This window comes from Oryza brachyantha, chromosome 11 (assembly GCF_000231095.2).
Source record: "Oryza brachyantha chromosome 11, ObraRS2, whole genome shotgun sequence".
Classification (NCBI taxonomy): Eukaryota; Viridiplantae; Streptophyta; class Magnoliopsida; order Poales; family Poaceae; genus Oryza; species Oryza brachyantha.
This window is the reverse complement of record NC_023173.2, coordinates 78,422-99,235: the sequence shown is the minus strand read 5'-3', so window position 1 is coordinate 99,235 and position 20,814 is coordinate 78,422. Positions and strand designations below refer to the sequence as shown.

The following is a 20,814-nucleotide window of genomic DNA, read 5'->3' as shown; positions in this document are numbered from 1 at the left end:
CAGGGCGCTGCCTTGCCATGGCTGGGTGCTAGGGGGTAACCAGTGAGAGCAGAAAATTCAAATTTGCTCCTCACATTCTTTTTATAAGATTTGATGAAATTAAAATTTTTAAACATTTGATGAATAGGTGTAATCTTACATTACTATAATACCTCTCCCTCCAACCCGATAAAAGGAATTTGTTATTTAGGCCATGAAATCAGACGACTTCGCTCAAATAGCCTCCGAACCATAGTATCCAACGTCCCTCCTCTCAGATGACCATTTCAAATTTCTTTACTCACTAAAAAATATTTTCAACACTTCAACCAAAATTTTGACGGAAATACCCTCACTCTCTTTCTGCCTAGCTCTCTCTTTCTCTCTGCTAGAGACCGCGATGGCGCCGTTCCCCCAGCGCCGGTCGCAAGGGCTTCACCTTCGAGCTCGCCGGAGTCGACGACGAGGAGTTCCTCCCCCTTCGAGCTCCGGCGGCCTCCGTCGCACATGGGGACGTCGCCGATCGGCCGCGGTGAGGATGACGAGCTTGCGTCGAGCGGCAGCGGCGGTGTGGGCCGGCCGTTCTCCGCGGGCGCCGAGGCGTGGGGGCGTGAGGCTGCCAGAGCTTTCTGGGCCGTCGCCGTGCCCCCTCTGCCCGGTGGTCGGTCTGGAGAGCGGCGGCCGGCGTGGATCTGGCGGCGGCGCGGGGTTGGTCGGCGAGGGCGCTGCCGGCGGCGTAGCACCGAAGCGCGACGCCCCTCATGTCCTCCATGCCGCGCTCGTACCCCTCCAGCACGTGCGCCGCCAGCTCCGGGCTGTGCTCGTCGGAGCGCAGGTACTCCTGCACCGCCGCCGCGAGCTCCGACCGCGCCTTCTCCTCCAGCTCCTCCCTCATGGCGTCGGCCTCGCGCTCCTGCGCCTGCAGCTTCTCCTCCAGCTTCAGCGCGTGGTCAAACGAGAACGACGCGTAGTTCGCCGTAGCCACCGGCCATGCACGCCTCCAGCAGAGAGAACGACAGAGAGAGGATGAAGCACAACGCAAGAGCACGAGAGTGACAGGAAGGCAGAACGTGTAAATTTCTAAGGGTATTTCGGTCAAAATTTTGGTTTATCAGTTGACAATATTATTTAGTGAGCAAAGGAATTCGAAATGGTCATTCGAGAGGAGAGGTGCCGGATACAAACTCATATTAGAGAAGTCCACGGTTCGAAGGCAATTTAAACGAAACCGTCCAATGTCGTGTCCTAAATAGTAAATTCCTCGCCCGACGACCCCTCTCACGTGGATGCGTCCGCGCCGTCCTCGCCCGCGCCGGCCGCGCCCTCCGCGTCGCCTCCCACGCCGGGCTCTACTTCGGCCCCGGTCGTCCCCTCCGCGTCGCCGACGTCAGCCTATACTGGGCCGCCTACCCCGGCGCTGTCCTCGGACAAGCCCTCCTCGCCGTCTTCCATGGTTTGTGGGGGAACTCGCCGCCGTCGTCCGGGGGTGGGGGCAGGTCGTCGTCCACGCCGAACCACTCGTCGCCCAAGTCGCCCAGCTCGCAGTCGTTAGGAGGCGGTGGCTCCGGGGCGTCCACATCAATGATGGTGGGCGTCGCCGTCTGTGGCCCCGTGTTGTTGCTGCTGCTGCTCGCCAGTTTCATCTGCCTCTGCTGCATGCGGAAGAAGCGAAGACATCCGCCACAACAGCGGCACTACATCAACCCGCCGCCCCCGCACTCCGTACAAGGGTGAGATTGATCTCTCTGCTGCCCCGATCCAGCCATACAGCACTCGAGCGCGCTCGCATCCGCAGATCTCGCGCGCTTCTGTTCGTCGCCGGCGACTAGCTTCTTCAGTCCTGTAAGATTTCCACTCTCTTTCCAATTGTGTTCGTTCTTTCTAGTTCAGTCATTGCAGAGATGGGAGAAGAAGAAACCAACCTGTTAATAACTTCATTTTTTCTCTCCTTTCCTGCTCAAACAGGTTCTTGATCTATTGCAGACACTACCAGTTGGTCGTTTCTCACTTAGAGGAGGATCTTATGTTTGATTGTGCCTCAAACCAAAAATAAAGATGCAGCTATTTCTCACAAAACAGCAAACAACTTTTGTTGTCCGTTCCATCATTCACCCAGAACAAATCCAGAACTTTTGTTGGCGAGGCGGATGCGGCGAGCGGACGCGGCGTGGCCAACGACACGGCGCGACGACGTCGACGGGGCGAGGCGGGCGCGAGTGCGGCGCGGCGAGCGGCGGCCAGCAGCTGCGCGCGCGGGGGCTCGGTGGCCGAGGGCGGTTCTGACTTTTAGGGGCCGGTGCGAAAGTAAACATAGAGAACCCTATCGTACTATAAGATAACAATCAATATATATACTTCTATATATATATATATATAAATGTGTGTGAATTATTGTTGTGAATATTTAAATTACATTCAAAAATAATATTTATACAAAAACATGATATATATTATCTCAAAAAAAATCTGACATTTTTAGAGCGTGTTTAGTTCATAAAATTTTTTGTTGGTGTCAAATCAGATGTTTAACTGTATTTTCGAAGACTATTTCAATGACTAATTAAAAAAATAATTACATAGGGTGTCAGGAAACCACGAGATGGATTTTTAAGTCTAATTATTTGTCATTAGCACATGTGAGTTACTGTAGCAATTTTGACTAATCATAGACTAATTAGGCCCAAAAGGTTTGTCTTTTAAATTTCTTTCGAACGGTGCAATTAGTTATTTTAAAACTATATTTAATAATCTATATATGTGTTGAAAGATTAAATGTGATGGGTGAACACGGAAATTTTTGAAACTAAATAGGGCCTTAGATGTGAAGTCATTGATAATGACACCCTTATCAATTTCATCGAATAGTTTCTTCTCAATGCATAAAGATAAACCTAGTTAATAGATGACACGTAAATATCAGAAATTTCAGAATATATCAGTCTGGGTAGGGGTATGGGCCCCCAAGATTAGGGGGCCCGGGGCGGCCGTACCTCCAGCCCCCCTCAGGGCCAGCCCTGCTGAGACGACACATGCGTGGGTGAGGCGGCCGGGATGGGCAAGCGCAAGCGGATTTCGAGAGGAGGGCAGCAATGGCGCACGACCGCGACAGCAAGGTGACCGCGAGGGAGAGCGGCGGCGGCCCGATGTGGCGCTGGCGAATTCGGCGGCCGCCGTTGCACACGGCGGTGCGCGAGCAAAGGGTAGTCGTTGCAGAACGACTTGGACGCGAGGTGTGGGCGCGCGGCGTGGGTGTGGCAGCGAGCGGAGGGCGTGGCATCCGAGGCGGGGCGACGACCGTAGCGTGGTGAGGCGCGCGTGGGCATGGGCTCCAGTTGGAGGTAGGGGATGACCCCGACAGGTGGGCCCCACGTGTCAGCGGCCGAGAAGGAGGAGGGGTAGGACTGGACTTCGGGCGCACAGCGGGCTGTGGCCTCTAGGCTGGCCCAGCGGGGGAGGAAAGGAAAAAGGAGGTGGGCCGAGGGAGGCTGCCGGCCCACTCGGCTGGGAAAGAAGAAATAGAGAAAGGACGAGAGAAGAAGGAAGAAAGAAAGAAAAAGGAAAAAGGAAAGGAAAAGGAGCAAAGAAAATGGAAGGAAAAAAAGGAATGAGGGAAAAAGAAAAAAATTTTGCCTCCAATTTTACCGATTTTTATTAGATTGATTTAGGCAAATTTTATTCTCTGAAATTCGAATTTAAATCTTGTTATTATTTCAAATGCTTTCAGGACATTTTAAAATATTACGAAGAGCTTCCAATTAAATTCAATTAATTTACACTGATTTCTCCTAAACTTAATTAAACAAATTATTTTTAATACATTATTTAATTTATTTTCGGTTAGAGTAAAACTCATAACGTGACAAATCCTCACCAAATGTCACGTCCAGAAATTCCTCACATGAATTTCTGAAATTAATTGTGTATTAAAATCCCTGTCCAAGACCGGCCAGGGTACAAAAAAGACAATGTTGATTACATAACCATCGTTCTTGGAAACAACTGAAAATAACACTTATTCTAAGAAAATGCGGCGGAAAGATAACATAGACTACCTCCAGCGGGTACGGCTTCAGTCCACAAGCAACGCTTCGACGGCGAATCAGCTTACTCCTGAGAGTCAACTCCATCGGATTCAACCTCTAACTCTGAAGGGGAAATTTAGCAAGACTGAGTACAAACCACCGTACTCAACAAGCAACACGGAAAAGAGAGAGTAACAAATGATGCATAGGATCATCAAGGACAGGCTACGGTTAGTTACAATAGGGCAGCATTTAATAAATAACAGAGATTAAATAGAATAAAGGTAATTAAGTAAATAAAAGAGTAGATAAATAAATAACAGTTGCAAAAATACCACAACACTGTCCAACATTACACCATGTTACGACAAGCCCAACCACTACTCAACATTACTCCATGTTGCAGTAGTCCCAAGTGAAAGCTAGTTTACCCAGGTCATTAAAGGTTCAACTAATCACAGTGAAGCTAGGAGTCCGATCGTAACCGTGGGCACGACTATTCAAATAGATTATACTCTGATCAGAGGTGTACTACTGTGCCCACAAGACACGACTCCACTGCACTTGAACGTGCGCCAACATACCACCATGGTATACCGAAAAGGAGACCGTGATAGGACCCGTCACATAACCCTCCCTATTCAATCGTACCGCACTTCAGGTTTCTCCCCCTCTTTTACACCAAGTCGGGCAGTCCCCTCTTGTGCCTTGGTAGATCCGGAAGCAGCAGTGTAACATCCCAGCCCAAGGCTTAATAGGATTTGATAGATACTCATACCAACAAGTTGCAACTTCTTTTCCGGAAGCTTATCTCGAGAGAACTCCAAGGTTAAGTGTGCTTGGCCTGGAGGGTGACCGACCGGGAAGTCATTTCTTGGGTGCGCAGAAAAGACGTGTGTTGGTTGTGTGAGGGAAGTCTTGATGTCCTAGAGCACAGGCCCAACCTAGGGGGTTCCTAGGGTTGAGGCGTGACAAGCAGAGGCTTTCGTTACACCACGATTGCCCGTCCATACTCCATCACGCCTACCCTTGCCTTGGTACGTCAAATAGTTCGAAGCCTTCCAGGGTTTCCTGTGAACCGGTCCTTAACTGCCATGGGTACGACTCTTAAAACCATGCACCCACAGCCCACCATTATCAATATTTTAGTTGGCATTAACCCGCGTCATGAACCATGCACCCACAGCCCACCATTATCAATATTTTAGTTAGCATTAACCCGCGTCATGATTACAGTAAGATCTCATGAGCTACTTGTTCTAAGCACGGCAAAACATTAACCTAGCCCTAATCTAATCAAATTACTCCTGGTCTAGCATGAATAAAGTTAGATAAACAACGGCATAATAATAAGGATTACCCGAAAAATAAATATAGTAAATACTTTAATTAAAACAATACATATTTGAACAAATAAAACGGAGAATTTGTAATAATAGGTCCAATATGATCAAAGATGAGTGCCACTTGCCTTGCTCTGGTCCCTGGGGTACTTCGGCGACGATCTCGAAATAAACCGGCGCTTCGGCGGGGTCCGAATCTAAGCGACAAAGCAAAAAAAAAGCACATACTCTACTAAAACAGTAAAATAAAGTATTTTTAGTGGATTCTTGACAATTTTATGAATTTAATGAAATTTGAATGGACTTAAACGGAGACCGAAAGAATTAGTTATGAAATTTAGAAGTTTTCTGGTTTTTTAACTAATCAGAAAAGTTCTAAATAGATTTATTACGCAATTAAATGAGGCGATGACGTCAGCAAGGAGAGAGGAGGGGTGGCGCCGATAGGTGGGGGCCACCTATCGGTGGGAGAAGGGAGGGTGAGAGGCCGACACGCGGGCCCGAGGGGAGGAGAAAGAGGAAATGGGCGGATGGCTGACGAGTGGGCCCCACGGGGAGGAGAGAGGAGAGGGGGCAACCAGTGGCTGACGGGTGGGACCCGTCGTTCGGTGAAAGAAAACAGAGGTGAAGGGAGAGGGGATGCGGCGTTCGGCCGGGAGGAGCGGCAGCGCACCGCGGGGCGATGGACGTCGGCGACGATTGGCAACCGGCGGCGGCAAAGGGGTTAACGGCGCATGGCGATGGCCGGTAGTGGGAACAACAACGGCCGACGGCGGCGGCTGGAGATGGCGCACGGCCGAGTGACGCGGGTGATGCGAGTGGCGACGGCCGACGGCGATCGCGCGGGCGGCGAAGGGAGGCATGGGTGTCGCGGGCACGTCGGTGATGGCGAGGCGAAGGGGACCATGCCGGCGAGGGTGCGTCGATGGCAACAGGCGACGCAAGCGCGTGGCGGCGGCATCCGGGAGGGAAAAGAGGGAAGGAGAGGTGCTCACCGACGGCGACAGAAGATCGGCAAGGACGAGTTGGAGATGGTGACGCGGTTCCACGGCGTTGGCTGGTGGCGAGGCGCGAGTTCGGGCGGCGACGACGAGGCGAAGGGCACGGCAGCGGGTCGGGACGTGCATAAAGGGGCGGCGGCGGCGCAGGAGTGAGGGGGATTTATAGGGGAGGAGCGCTGGCTAGGGCGGGTGGCCGTTGGGGAGATCGGGTCGGCCACGACGCGGTCTCGGCGGCGGCGGTTGCGGCGGCGGTGCGGAGTCCGGCTCGGCCGGGGCGGGGGAGGGAGAGTGGACTTCGGCGCGAGCGCGGGCCTTGGCGGAGGCGGAGAGCCGGGCCGAGGCAGCTCGTGGCCCAGGCGGGGGGGGGGGGGGGGGGCGGGGAGAGGCCGGCTCGGCTAGGCCGGCCTGGAGGAGGGAGGCTGGGCCGGTTCGGCTGGGCTGGCCTGGGAGGAGGAGGGCAGGAAAAAGAAAAGGGAGAAGGAAAAGGAAAAATAACAGAGGGAGTAAAATTGGACTTCGGCCCAATTTGAGAAGGAAGGGAAAAAGAAAGAAAATGGAGGGAAAATGGAAAGGCTCCACTTTTGCCGAATTTTAAATTAAATTTTTGGACAGAGTTTTATATTTCTGCAATTTGAGTTTAAATCCAGTTAATCGATTTGCGAACCATGATTTAATTAAATTAATTCCTTTAGAGGGATTTTTCCTGAGTTATTTAAGCCAATTATTATTTATGAATTTTTTCTACGAATTCAGGCTTAGGATTAAACTTCGGGTGTGACAAACCTACCCCTTAAACGGAATCTCGACCCCGAGATTCGGAGGTGCTAGCGAAGAGGTGCGGATGGGCGGCCTTCAGCTCATCTTCTCTTTCCCATGTCGCTTCTTCTTCTGAGTGGTTACTCCACTGAATTCTTAAACTAAGCTTCACATATTATTGAAGAAATATAACTTGTTATTTTTTTAATATAAGTCTATAACTTATTAATATTTTTAAATATAAGTGATTACTAATACCATTAAAAGAAATATCTGTGGCGGTTGTGTGGTCGTGGACGCCTAGATTGCTGTAAGCCAGTTAGTTAGAACCAGCTAAGGCTAACACTGATGTACTTCTTTATGTCGAGCTGATTTGATTGAGTGGTTAATGTATAGGTTCGGATATCGGAAACAAATCCGTATAGTATCCGATAGATATCACCTGTATCGTATTTGTTTCCGTATCCGAAAAAATAATCCGAATTTGATTCCGAATCCAAAAATTTCCGGAATTATCTAATCGAAGCTATCCGAATCCGAAAAACAATCCGGTCGGACGGAAATTATCCGAATCACTTTCAACTCTAGTTCAAGCTGCAGCCTTCACCGATATTTTCTGTCCGACCGGAACAATTTTCGGATACGGACTGATTCGGTCGGATAATTTCGGATACGAAAATGAATTCAGATTATTATTTTTTGCATACGGAAATGAATATGATATTAGTGATATTCGTCGGAATCAGATAACGGTCGGATAATATCCGAATATTTTGCGAATATCCGGATAGTGCTCCAGTCCAACCAGACCATATTTTACAGCCCAACAACTAATCGGTTTGGCCCAACTTAAGAGCTAACCCTAGCATAGACGCACGCAGGCCGCAGCCATGCCGCACGCAGCGCCACAATGCCGCACCACGCTGGCGCGTAGGCCGTAGGCGCATGCGCGCAGCCGCGCATAGCCTCTGCCGCTACGCCACACCCCCGGCCGCCAGTACGCTGCCACCCCAGCCGCCGCTACGTCTCCGTCGACGACGGCTGCGCCTCGTCCGGTTGCGCCACTTTTACTTTGGAATTCAGCATGTCTTTAGTTGCACCTGAAATTATATCTGTTGTTGTAATTCTTTATGTGCTGAAATATTGCCTTCCAGCTAATCTCAAGAGCTTGTCTACTCGATGTTTCTTTTCTGTGCTATGATTTATGACCAATGTCAATGAAGTAGAACATGGTGGAGATTGGACAATTGTATCTGACATGCTCTCATTGTGGATCATATTTGAATAAGGAGTCCAAGCAAAACAGTAATCAGAAATGCAGACTATTCAATCCTTGTGACCTAGTAGTGCACTGTTGCCTTGCACTGGCAACAATAGCTACATGCTTGAAGTCAGAGGGAAATTCTTCAGCACCAATTATCTTAACAAGTTCCCAGAAGAAACAGCGTTCACGACTTTCTGTTCTTGCGCATCTCTCTTCAGTTGATGATACAGTCAAGAGTTGCCTCCAGCCACACTGTGCATCTGCAATGCTTGCACTATCGTCCCTTTCACTGGAAAATGGAGGGCAAAGCAGATCTTCTGTGTGAAACTGCCCTTGCATTGTTTCCTCGTATAACAACAATACATACATTGCTGAAGCTTTGGCTATCTGATGGTAGTGAAGCACTCTGTTGATATAATGCTGGTCAACTAAATCTGTTCGGCCTTCATGATGGTTGTGTTGGGCTGTTGGAAACAAGACTGAAATGTGGTGGGCCGTTGGTCATTGAACTAGCCTGCTCTGTTGGCATCCCACAGCTCCTAATTCGGTTGCTTACTGATGGATTCTCAAAGGAACCATCTGATTAGAAAGAAAGCTCGATACACCGTAGTGGATTATCACCATTGGGAGTTGTCTGGACTCTCTTGACTTTATCTCACTGTCTACCTGGTGGTGTTTTGTGTGAAATTTTGTATAGAAGGAAGCATGTATAGCTTTTAACTGACTTACTGTGTGATATACACCTTAAGGCATTGGCAGCTTGGACTGGTCTTGGTGGGAAAAAGGGAGTTCGGGAGCTGATAAACTCGGTCGTCGATATTTTAGCATTTCCCTTTGTTGCAGTGCAAAGTTCTCCAAACATGCCATCAACATCGGCATCCATCAATAGTGGTTTTCTTCTTAACATTGCAACATCTGGTGGAAGAATTGGTACTGAGAATAAGTGCTGAAAACTATCGAGAAAAACATGGCTCAGTACATTCAAGTTCTACTAGATTCGTTCAGGTTAGTGTTCCTGGGTGGATGCTTCACTGCTTTGATCATTTTAGCATGGAATATATATCAAGTTGTCACGAGCTCCGGCGTAAGAACGGATAAGGTAACGATGGGTGATCGGCAGCCTTGGCCTTGGCAACCGGGTTGGCTGCCCGTCCTGTGGCTGATGATGTGAAGAAGACGAGAGAACAGAGAACGAGATGAGAGAAATAGAGATAAATTCGTCGCTGCTTTATTGTCTAATCTGTGCCCCTTTAAATAGGCTTACATCTCTACGTATTGCTAACAAACTCTGGATATTAATGGAAAATTAACTAAACTAACTTGTAATCTAATCCTAACAAACTCTAAGCTAATAATCCAAAACCCCCATTTTAGCCAGATTGGCATATATGCTATAAAAGTGGCACATAAAAAAGTGTTAGCGTGACTTCTTAACATTATAAAGTATGGCATACTTAGTCGAAGTTGCAACTTCTCTCTTATTGGTATGGTAGAATTTATGGAAACAAAGGTAATGGTTTACAATGAGGAATTATAAAGCCCCAAAATAGAAGGATGACTAGGAATGACATTGTACCACCGAGTGTACCAGCCACCATCGTTTGGAAGTATGATGCAACACATCAGAACAATGATAATGCTCCAGTGTGGACGAGGAATAGGATAAAGAGTTGTCAAAAAAACCTAAACATAAGAATAATATTCAATTTATCTTAATTACATATGCCAAACAAATAAGCACTGAAAAGAAAATCAAGATAGTGTTATACAACATAATCCTAAAACCGACTTTGGTACACAAAATCACTGCAAAACTACTTGTTAACAAATAAAACTACGCATCTCTAGGCTAGAAAAAAAATGTTTGACTATAGGCCAGGATGCATCAGTGAGCTCTCCGGTATGAAATTGATAATAAAAGATTCTAGTGTAACCGAATGAGTAATTTGTGTGCAATTTTACCTGGATGCTTCTGGAGTATAGCCAATGAGGTAGTACGATATTGATGTCCAAGCTATTGATTCAACTAAAGAAACTGGAATCTTTAAGATAAAAGCTGGTATTGCATATGCCCATGCAGGATAGAAATAGTAGCCTCTTTGTTTGTAAAAGACCGGGAGTCTACTAACTGGCATGGCCAATTCAAGGAAACCGTTCACTAAAATGAGGAGGAGTGCATAGAAAATGGAACCCATATAATAGTCTGCATGAGCTCTATCGACCCCCATATGTGTGCATAGAAATACTGTTTCGGTAATAATGGCAAGTAGTCCAAGCTTTAATGAAAATATGTTGTATGTTGATTTGTTGAGAAAATACAAAATAAATTTAACTTCTGGTTTTTATAAATTCAAGTTCCACCAATTATAAGTAAATTATGTAAGACATACTCTTTCAGCAAAAATACACCTTGGTATGAGTACAATTACGAACCTATGTAATTCGTGAGCTTCCAAGTATTTAACTTGAACATTGTTATGAACTGAAATAGAATAAGGATTGGGAAATCTCTCGGTCTGCTAACTTTTCTCTACTAAGAACTCAATGGAGAGTTAGATACGGCAAGAATTCATTCCTAACACAATCAACAAGAGGTCACAAATGGCTGTCAACACTTAATCTATACATACACTTTTGCATCTAGCAGACTAGCACACATATATCCACGCACTGCTTTTATATTGCCCTAACATGATATTAAAGCTAAGAATTTTTTTAAGATCCTTGAAAAAGTATCTTGAGGTACCATATTATTCAGGATAAAATTTTGGTACCTTGAGATAACATAATTTTACACTAAATTTTTTGGTACCTTAAGGTACTTTTAAAGGATGGTAAAAAACCCTAAAAGCTAAAGTTCAAAGTAATTGAAGTGAAATTAAAATATAGTAGGAGTTTAAATTATCTTGATTTAATGAAAATGCCTGATTACAACCGTCATGTTTGGGCACCAAGCTAGCATTGCAAATTTAGGTGTCAAGGCTGTCGTGTGTAGTATCATAGTCTACTTATCGATACTCAGTGCATGATTTTTATAATTACATTATCTTCAAAGGTAAATTAATTTTCACTTGCTTACCTGAACACTTTTTGTTATGTAGATGAAGGCATTTCGTCTCATCAGAAGGATTTCTCTTGCAAAACATGCCTTGAGTAGATCCCACTTCGAAAGCGAGTATACATTGAAGGATAAATCATTCTTGCGTCCCTCTGATGTATCATGAGGCTTTGAAATCTCTGTAGCAAGATTTTGAGCATCTTGAGATGCTCTAAACTTCTCACAGAAGTGGTCAACTGTAACAAAGTTGTATGTGTCCTCACTACGATTTCAGTATTGTCGTTGGTCTTTCTTAGAAAAAACCTATACATAAATTTAAAAGAGCAATATTAACCAGCAAGTTTTTTCAAAGAACAATACTAGCGGACCACACAACATACTAACCTATATTCTTAATACTAAAAAAATCATTTTGAACCTGTACCAAAATTATAGATACACTACACAAATGCTAAAACTCAAAAAAACATTTCTGTATAGAAGAATGGCTGGTAGAAATACCATAGAACATAATTTTCCTGATTTAGTTTATCCATACCACATCAGTTGATATGCTTAAGTAAAAAACAAATTGACATGGGAGATTCTATTAGAATTATCAGTTCTCAAATATCCACATCAGTTGAAGTGGTCTTCGAGTGATTGTATCACCTTGACGTAATCATCTGAGATCAATAAAAGCTTTCTTTATCTAAAAAATAGCAGACCAGCAAAACCATTTAGACAAAAAAAGAGGACCCAAGTATCTTTATTCTTTTTATTTCTCCAAAATCTTATGAAATAGTAGCATTAGATTATGTTAGTAGTTCAGGATCTACACATGTACACCAACACCAATGAACAAGTTAACTCAAACCCGACTCAAGATTAATTTCCGACAAATCTTTGATGCTTCTAGAACTTGTCTTCAGACAACCACTTCAGCAATTAGTCAAACTATTTTCAATTATCAAGTTTCAATACCTCCTGAAGAAAACCAGCAGCTCCTTTTCTTTGTGGGCACTTGAACCCACATGATTCAAAAAAATTCATAGTACAATTCTTTGATCCATGGTATACAATTTTTCCTTCAGCCATCAAGATAATATCATCAAAAAGTTCGTAAGTTTCTGGTGCTGGTTGAAGAAGTGAGACCAGTATGGTAGACTCAGAGATATGACATAGCTGCTGGAGGCAAGAAACAATTTGGAAGGTAGTAGAGCTGTCCAGCCCAGTTGATATTTCATCCATGAAAAGCGCTCTTGAAGGTCCAACTATCATCTCCCCTCATTATAATTAAGATAAACTTTCAATATTCATTTAATCATTTCTATATTATATCATAAAGGTTGTAGTGTTTTAACGTAATCATTTCTAGCGTATAATTGGAATATGACCTAAAAGTATATTATATATAAATGTGGTTAAATAACCTGTGGTTAGCCTCTTTTTCTCACCACCTGAAATGCCTCTTCTCATGACATCTCCCACTATAATGTCAGCGCAAATGTCAAGCCCCATAATCTATAAGGGATGAAGTTGATTATGCACAAGATTAAAAGTTAATGTGCGATATCCTGAAAATTCTTCATTAATTGGATCAATTACCTTCATGATATAATCTGTCTGCATGCTCCTCCTTTATAAGCCTTCCACATATATTTCCTACAAAGATACATGAATGAATTGTAACAATTATACATGAACGATAAGTGCTAAAAATGAACTGGGCATTTTTCTTGAATTGAAAAGAGAGACTGTCGTCGATGATGAATTGTACTAGGAAAAGGGACAAGTGTTCACTCTTGTTGATGTGATCAGAAAAATGTTTATAGAAATGAATGTATAGTCGACACACGTGAAAAGTAAAATACATGAAAGAGGGTTAGTAAACCTTCATGTATGTATCTATATCAGGGTCGGGGGTAATCCCAGCCTCCTTCTCCCTCTTAATGACCTCCTTCATGATTTCTAATTTGCAGAAGAAAAATAACGGCACTGGTTAAGTAGAGGGAATATTAAGTAACAAATAAATATAGGCAATTTAACTATTACTACTTGCTCTGGTGCCAACGCCCTGAAACCTCGCAGAGAAGTCGAGCGTCTCTCTAACGGTCATCTCAGGGATATGAAGATCATATTTTGAAATATAAGCCGATGTCTTATCTGGAACAAAGGTATTGAGGTTCACACCGTTATACTCAACTTTGCCAGTTACCTGTAATTAATGCAATGCGTGCAGTTAATAGCAAAATAATACAATGTGTAGCGGATTAATGATGATCAATATATTCCATTCCATATGGCTAGCTAGTACGGAAGTAGGCTATGTAACGACACCGCCACAAATCCAACGAAATGCAAGTATTCACCCGAACAGCAAAGATCACATATAATAGAACACAGGAAGAATAGATAGAACGAGAAATGCTTTCAGATGAAGTTTCAATACAATTTTCATGTCCCTCCTCCCTCTATCGGCCTTTATAGCATTATACTATAAGACCTATGAAATAAATTCATTTGCCGTCTCTCAACTTTACATCGTCTATGAGAAATCTCTAAACTATAATACTAGAAATCTTAGCCTTTCAAGTGTTCAAAACTGTGTAGATTCACTGATATGACATCCTAGTCAGCAAGGAGGAGAAAATAAAAAAATATGGGACCCACACGTAAGTCATAGGTATGCTGCAAGCTCTTCTCTTCCTCCATCTTATCTCTCGTCTTTTCTTCCAAAGCATTCTCTTTCACTTGGAAGAGGTCGTGGCCGCCGGTGCGTCGCCGCCGCCCCGGCACTGGTCGGCCGCCGGGACGAGGCACTGCGTGTGCATGTCCACCAGGCACGTCCCGCACGCCGCGCACGTCGCCGCGGCGCCGCCGTACGACTTGAGATGTTCGGCTTCATCGTCACCTGTGCATCTATTGATATGCTTCTGGCCAGCTTACCACAAGTGTTACGTAGTTGATTTTGTTTCTAGTTAATCAAATTTTTAATCCTCGGATCCCACGCACAATCAGTGACCAACTGACCAAAATGATGGTAGTGGATTTTAAACCATCGAGCCACTCGTTTATTGCATGCTATTCAAATAGTCATCAAAAAATTTTAAAAAAAATTGTGAAGATAGATTAATATAAAATATATCACTATACAAACATGCAAGTTAAATATGACTTCTACGATCCATACTAAAAATAACAAATATGACTGTGATTATACGTATGCTATCCAGAGTTCAATTTGTTATTTTTGATATGGATTGTAGAAGTCATATTTGAACTTGCATGGTTATGTAGTGATATATCTTATGTTAATCTATCTTCATAATTTTTTTTAAATTTTTTGATGACTATTTAGATAGCATATAAGAGACGAGAGAATATTTCCTCAAGAGATCAGAATATTTTCCCCAAAATGAGTACTAGCATGTAGCATCAACTGAGCAATTGCTAGTACAGTTCAGCAACTGATCAATGTTGGCACCAGGAACGTTTGCTCTCTCTCTCACTCGCCACAGCAACCCAAGGAAAAGGATGAACAGTAGCTGCAACCCAAGGAAGAAGATGAACAGTAGCTATAACACAAGATTTCAGCGACGAACGCCGCCGGCGACTACCTCGCTCTCTTCTTGGCTTTTATTACTTGACTCACACTACAAGATGGAAGATTACAGCGCCATTTTATAGACCACAGCGACACTATGGAGCTCTCCTCCAACGCTCGGTCTCCTCGCGCCGATCCGCTCGACCCGGACCACGCCATGCATGCCGGAGCTTCACTCTCGTCTGCAGCACGTGCTCCTCAACGTGCGGCTCACGCAGCTCACCTCCTCCACGAAGCACTAACTAACACTAGCCGAATCCATCGCAGCCTTCCTGCATGCACGAGCTCGACACCCCCACGTCAGTCCGCCATGGCCGCAGCCCTTTTGCTGCTCGCGCCGGATTCGACGACACACGCAAACACGATGTACACACACATGCACATGTCAAGCTTAAATCTAACAATCAATCGGAGAGCTAAAGCACACCACACGTAAATCGTCCATGACGATGGATAGACGCACGTCACGGCAACAACCAAGAACTTTCTTAGTACCCACCAACCTGCGGCGTCAGACACCTCGCAAAGCCGCGCGCATCAAAGCTTCCGCTCCTATCTCGCCCAAATGGGCGGCGCGGACAACGATGGGGTGCCAAGCTCCCATCCGGCGCCAGCCATGGAGAGGTTGTGTCGTCGTCTTCTTCTTCTCCGGCGCCAGCGCCGTCGGTGCTGCTCTTCTGCGCCTCCCTTGCCGTCGTGCTCGTCCGCCCACGACGCCCAACCCCTCTACGCCGCCTCCGTCGTGCGGTCGTGCCCATCGGCGTGATGTGCATGCTCTCGTTCTGGTTCTCCAACTCCGCCTACATCTACCTCTCCGTCTCCTTCATCCAGATGCTCAAGGCGCTCATGCCCGTCGCCGTATACTCCCTCGTCGTCGCCTTCCGTACCGACTCCTTCCGCCCTGCATGAGCGCCCTAGCTCGCCGGCCCCCCCCCCCCCCCCTTGCCCGCAGCCTGCCGACCGTCACAGCCGCCTGCGCCGTGAGCTACCTTCCCGGGAGAGGAGAGATGAGGAAGAAGAGAGAAGAGGAAGAGAGAGAAGAGCATGCAGCTGACATGTGGTCCCACATTTTTTTAGTTTTGAGGATGCCACGTCCATCCATGTATACTGACTTTGAATCTAATCTGAACGGTTTTGAACACTTAAAGGGCTAAAATTTCTGTTATTAGGGCTTAGCGATGTCTCACAATCTTGACGTTGAGGGACGACAGGTGAACTTAAAGTTTAGATATTATCCCTTAACTTTACGTCGAGTCTGCGACACATCCATAAACCGCAATGCCAGAAATCTTAGCCCTTCAAATGTTCAAAACCATGCGGATTAGGTCCAAGAACAGTATCCATAAATGATTTCGCTGACGTGTCATCGTAGACAGCAAGAAGAAAATTAAAAAAAAAATATGAGACCCGCGTGTAAGTCACATATCAACTACAAGCTATTCTCTCCCTTCCTCTTCTCTCTTTTTCTTTCTCTCTCCTCTCCTGTGCAGGCGCGGGTGGCTGCTGCAGTCGACGGGTGGTGGGTGGCCGACAAGCTAGGGCGCACAGGGCGGAAAGAGTCAGTGCGGAAGGCGACGAAGAGGGTGCATACGGCGACGGGCATGAGCGCCTTGAGCATCTGGATGAAGGAGACGGAGAGGTAGATGTACGTGGAGTTGGAGAACCAGAGCGAGAGCGCAACGATAGGCACGACGGGGGCGGCGTAGAGGCTGGGCGTCATGGGCGGCAACGCCGGTACGGCGACGACGCGAAGGACACGGACAAGCACGACGGCGAGGAAGGCGCAGAAGGCCATGTGGATCATGGTGATGTAGACAGGGAAGGGCCAGTTGCACATCTTGGGGTCGAGGGTGTACTTGTTGTACACGATCACCGAGAAGCTCAGTGTGATCCAGACGCTCACATACGCGTAGGAGAGCAGCACCGACTTGATAGCATCGAGGGCGCCGGCGCCGGAGAAGAAGAAGACGACGACACAACCTCCATGGCTGTAGCGCGCGGTGCCCTTGCCATTACCAAAGGGGAGCTTGGCGCCATCGTTGCCGGCGCCGTCCATTTGGGCAAGATAGGAGCAGAAGTTTTGATGCGCGCGGCTTTGCGAGGTGTGTGACGCGGCCGGTGGTAGGCGCGCGCATATAGAGGAAAGGCGTCGAGCAATAAAGTTCTTGGTTGTTGCCGTGACGTGCGTCTGTCCATCGTCATGGACGCTTTACGTGTGGTGTGCTTCAGCTCTCCGATCGATCAGTTGTTGAACTGTACTAGCAATTGCTCAGTTGATGCTAGTACTCATTTTGCTCAGTTGGTCAACTGATTGTGCGTGGGATCCGAGGATTAAGAATTTGATTAACTAGAAACAGAATCCACTATGTAGCACTTGTGGTAAGCTGGTCAGAAGCATATCAATAGATGCATAGCTGACGATGAAGCCGAAGACATCTCAAGTCGTACGGCGGCGCCGCGGCAACATGCCGGGTGGATATGCACCCACAGTGCCTCGTGCCGGCGGCCAACCAGTGTCAGGTCGGGTCAACGCTGCCGCCGGCCACCGCTAGAAGGAAGAGCTCGTCGCCGGTCGGGTCCACTTGGACCTGACGAGAAGGAAGAGCTCGTCGCCGACCACCGCGATGCGCGCTTCGGCGGGGAGCTCGTAGTTAGATAAGTCTAGCTGCTCTAGTTCGTTAGGTTTTTCCTGATTTTCTGCATTCTTTTTGTTTTGCATGAGTCAGCACGACATGTTTCAGTTCGTGCAGTAAGCTTGACGTGCGCTATGTTCGCATGGAGATGGGTCGTGTGCGTTGTGTCACGGATCGTGGGATGGCACGATGTGGCAAACAGACGTGCGCGCGCACAAGTGGGGATCCACTACGAAGTTAGTTGTTTGTTTCGTAATTTATAGTTCAAAGAAACATTCAGAAAAGCTGCAGCTTCGCAGCACCAAAATCTCTTTTGCTTGTTTAATCTTGTGTGTCTTGCCGTATTAGCTACAGCCCGCATAAACCATCCAGCTACGATCAAATTTGCTAACAGTCGATGCCGAGCGCCATGAGGATCATACCGACCGGAAGCGCGCGATGTCGCCAAGCTCAACGAGGCCACCAGCGATCTTCGCGAGGAGCTCCGACGGCAGGTCGGACCAGCTCGTGGCAGCCATGGTTGCCGCTCGCCCGCGCCGGCCACAGCACGTCATCGCCGCCCGGGTCGGTCCGCCTGCCACCGCCCCCACCCCCGCCGGCAGCACTGGAGAGGAAGAAGAGAGAGACAGGGGAGAGGAAGGGAGAAGAGAGAGTAAAAAGTATGACATGTGGGACTCACCGGACGCCACCTTAGTAAAAACGGTCAAAAAAAATAGGTCAATACTATTGAGGGACTTTTTCTGAACGAATTTGTAAGTTTAGGGGTACACATTTCTGGTATTACGGCTAAGGGACAAAAAAATAAATTCACCTTAAAGTTTAGGGATCTCTAGTGGACTTTTTCCTTATCCATTTCTCGAAGTTTTGGGCTGATTCTCTGGTATTTTGATGAAGTTCACAACAACCCCCCTTGTATGGATACATGTTTCTCCCTCACTTTAGTTTGATTTTCCTCCCAACTTCTGGGTTTATTACCTGCATCAAATAAATACCAACATTTATGGAATATGTAAGATTTAACACCTATTACTATGCCCGCCACCGCCACCCCTCCACCGCGCCGGCTAAGACACCAAGCTCTTGCCGCCGATGCTCCAGTTCCACCACGACACCGGCTCGCCCTTCATGGTCAACCCCTACCTCTACTTCAGCTACAACAACCAGACACTCAACTACGCGTTCTTCCGCCCTAACCACACCGCCATGAAGTACCTCGGCTACGGCGATGTCCCGATGTCACCGGGAAACCCGCCTGGCCCACGCATGCCAACCCCGGCCAGCTCGGCGTCGGCGTCGATGAGGCCAGGGACTTCAACGAGGGGATGCTACGTGTTGTCAGCAGCCCCTCTTCGATGAGAAATAGAAGTATTGGTACCGACTCAGTATAGAAAATGTTTCATATTCATGCAACTGACAATACAAAAGTATTTACCGACTCGCATCTGCTTTATCTGCAACTGAGTATTTATTTGTTGAGCACAAATAAATAAACATCTAAATTTGCAACCGAGTATTTATTTGTTGAGCGCAAACAGGTAAGCATATAAATTTGCAAATGAGTATTTTTTTAGCACAATGAGGTAATCAACATTGTGTTTATTTGCTTGAGGAAGCAGTAGATAAGCATCTAAAGTTGATAAGATTAGAACCGGCTTAATGTTTACATGTGGTAAACTAATTTACTTGCTTCAGCGAGTGCGGACAACTTGGACCTTCGATAGATTATCATCTTGTACTTTTATGTTTGGTTACCTCAGAGAAAGAAAAAGAGTGATATTGACATGAATGATGAATTTGGCTTTAGAGTTATGGAGCTTAAAACTGAATGCTTGTCTTCTTTCTCTAGCCAGAGTGATTTTTATAGAACTGATTATCTTTTCTTTGTATTGTTTGATGATCTCATTTCATTAAGTAGGCAGTAGGAGCCTTATCCATCAATAATTTTTAAAAGCTTGTATAATTGCTGCTACTGTTCTAATCCACACACAGATTTTTCTTGCAACAACCAAAAGCTTTGTAAACTTATGTCTTCAGCCAGTGCAGTAACCTTATTTCTGAGTCATTCTTCTATGCTCTGACTTGCAGTGTGTTGGCTATGCATAATTCTAGCGTCTAGATTTAGCGATAAGATGAACACCCAAAATTTTCCACTAATATGTGCTCGATAATTTTTCAGGTACCACATTAGCTAGTCAAGGAACTTCTATGTTGCGAAAGGATGCAATAAATTTGTCCAGCCTAATAGCTGTTGGACTTATGGCCCCCAACATTAACTCCATCCTTTGCTTCAATCCTATTCAAATCAACCAGAGATGTCGTCTTTATTAAGATAGTAAAGCATACAGCGTTAAGCTACTTTGTGCAGTTATAATTGTTACACAATAGATCTACCTGAAAAGGTTTAAATAAGCTGACAGCATACTTCTGTCTCTCTGATTCACGGATACGTCTTATATTGCCTATTAAGTACTTACCCAATTTGAGGATATAAATAAATAAATATAGATTCTAGTTGTTCATCATTGAACCAACTTCAAGTTAATAAACATCCGCCATAAAAAAAAACTAAGCAGTATGAATCAAAATGTTGGACGGATTATAATCAGTCAAATACCCACTTCAATTGTACTTTACCTGGCAACTCTTTTAATTCTCTTTTGGTGTATTCAGTTGGTCTGAATTTGCTTAACTGTACTATTCATAAATATGTGAATCTCTCTTGGACGTTAACTTTTTAATTTATGCACCTATTTCATGTGTTGCTTCGTTTGTTTTGGAGCTTCAAACTTGATGAAACTTGAACGATTGTTTGGGTTATGAGTGGTTTAATTGTGTTGGTGCAGATTGGTTGACAATCAATTCATGGATTGTTTATAAGGCTAATGATGATTTGTCCACAGTTCATTACTCAGGTTTGTTGCAACTCAATGGTTCTACGAGAAACAAACTGAATATACAATTAAGCACCCTGGTTCAGAGCGGGCTTTTAATTTCAAAATTACCGTGTTGCTACTCTTCAGGCCTTATTCTAAAGCTCCGTTATTTGTTAGTGCTTTTAATTTCAAAATTACCGTGTTGCTACTCTTCAGGCCTTATTCTAAAGCTCCGTTATTCGTTAGTGCATGTCTCTCTGCTTTCCTCGCCAAGATGTCGGTCGGTGACTCTATAGTGT

At 45.6% G+C, this 20,814-nt stretch overlaps 2 pseudogenes; one reads left to right on the top strand and one right to left on the bottom strand.

Moving 5' to 3' along the window:
- The first annotated feature begins 3,068 nt into the window (after positions 1-3,068).
- Positions 3,069-9,463, top strand: LOC121055728 (annotated as a pseudogene).
- A 130-nt stretch (positions 9,464-9,593) lies between these two features.
- LOC102717856 lies at positions 9,594-13,521 on the bottom strand (annotated as a pseudogene).
- Positions 13,522-20,814: the final 7,293 nt, after the last annotated feature.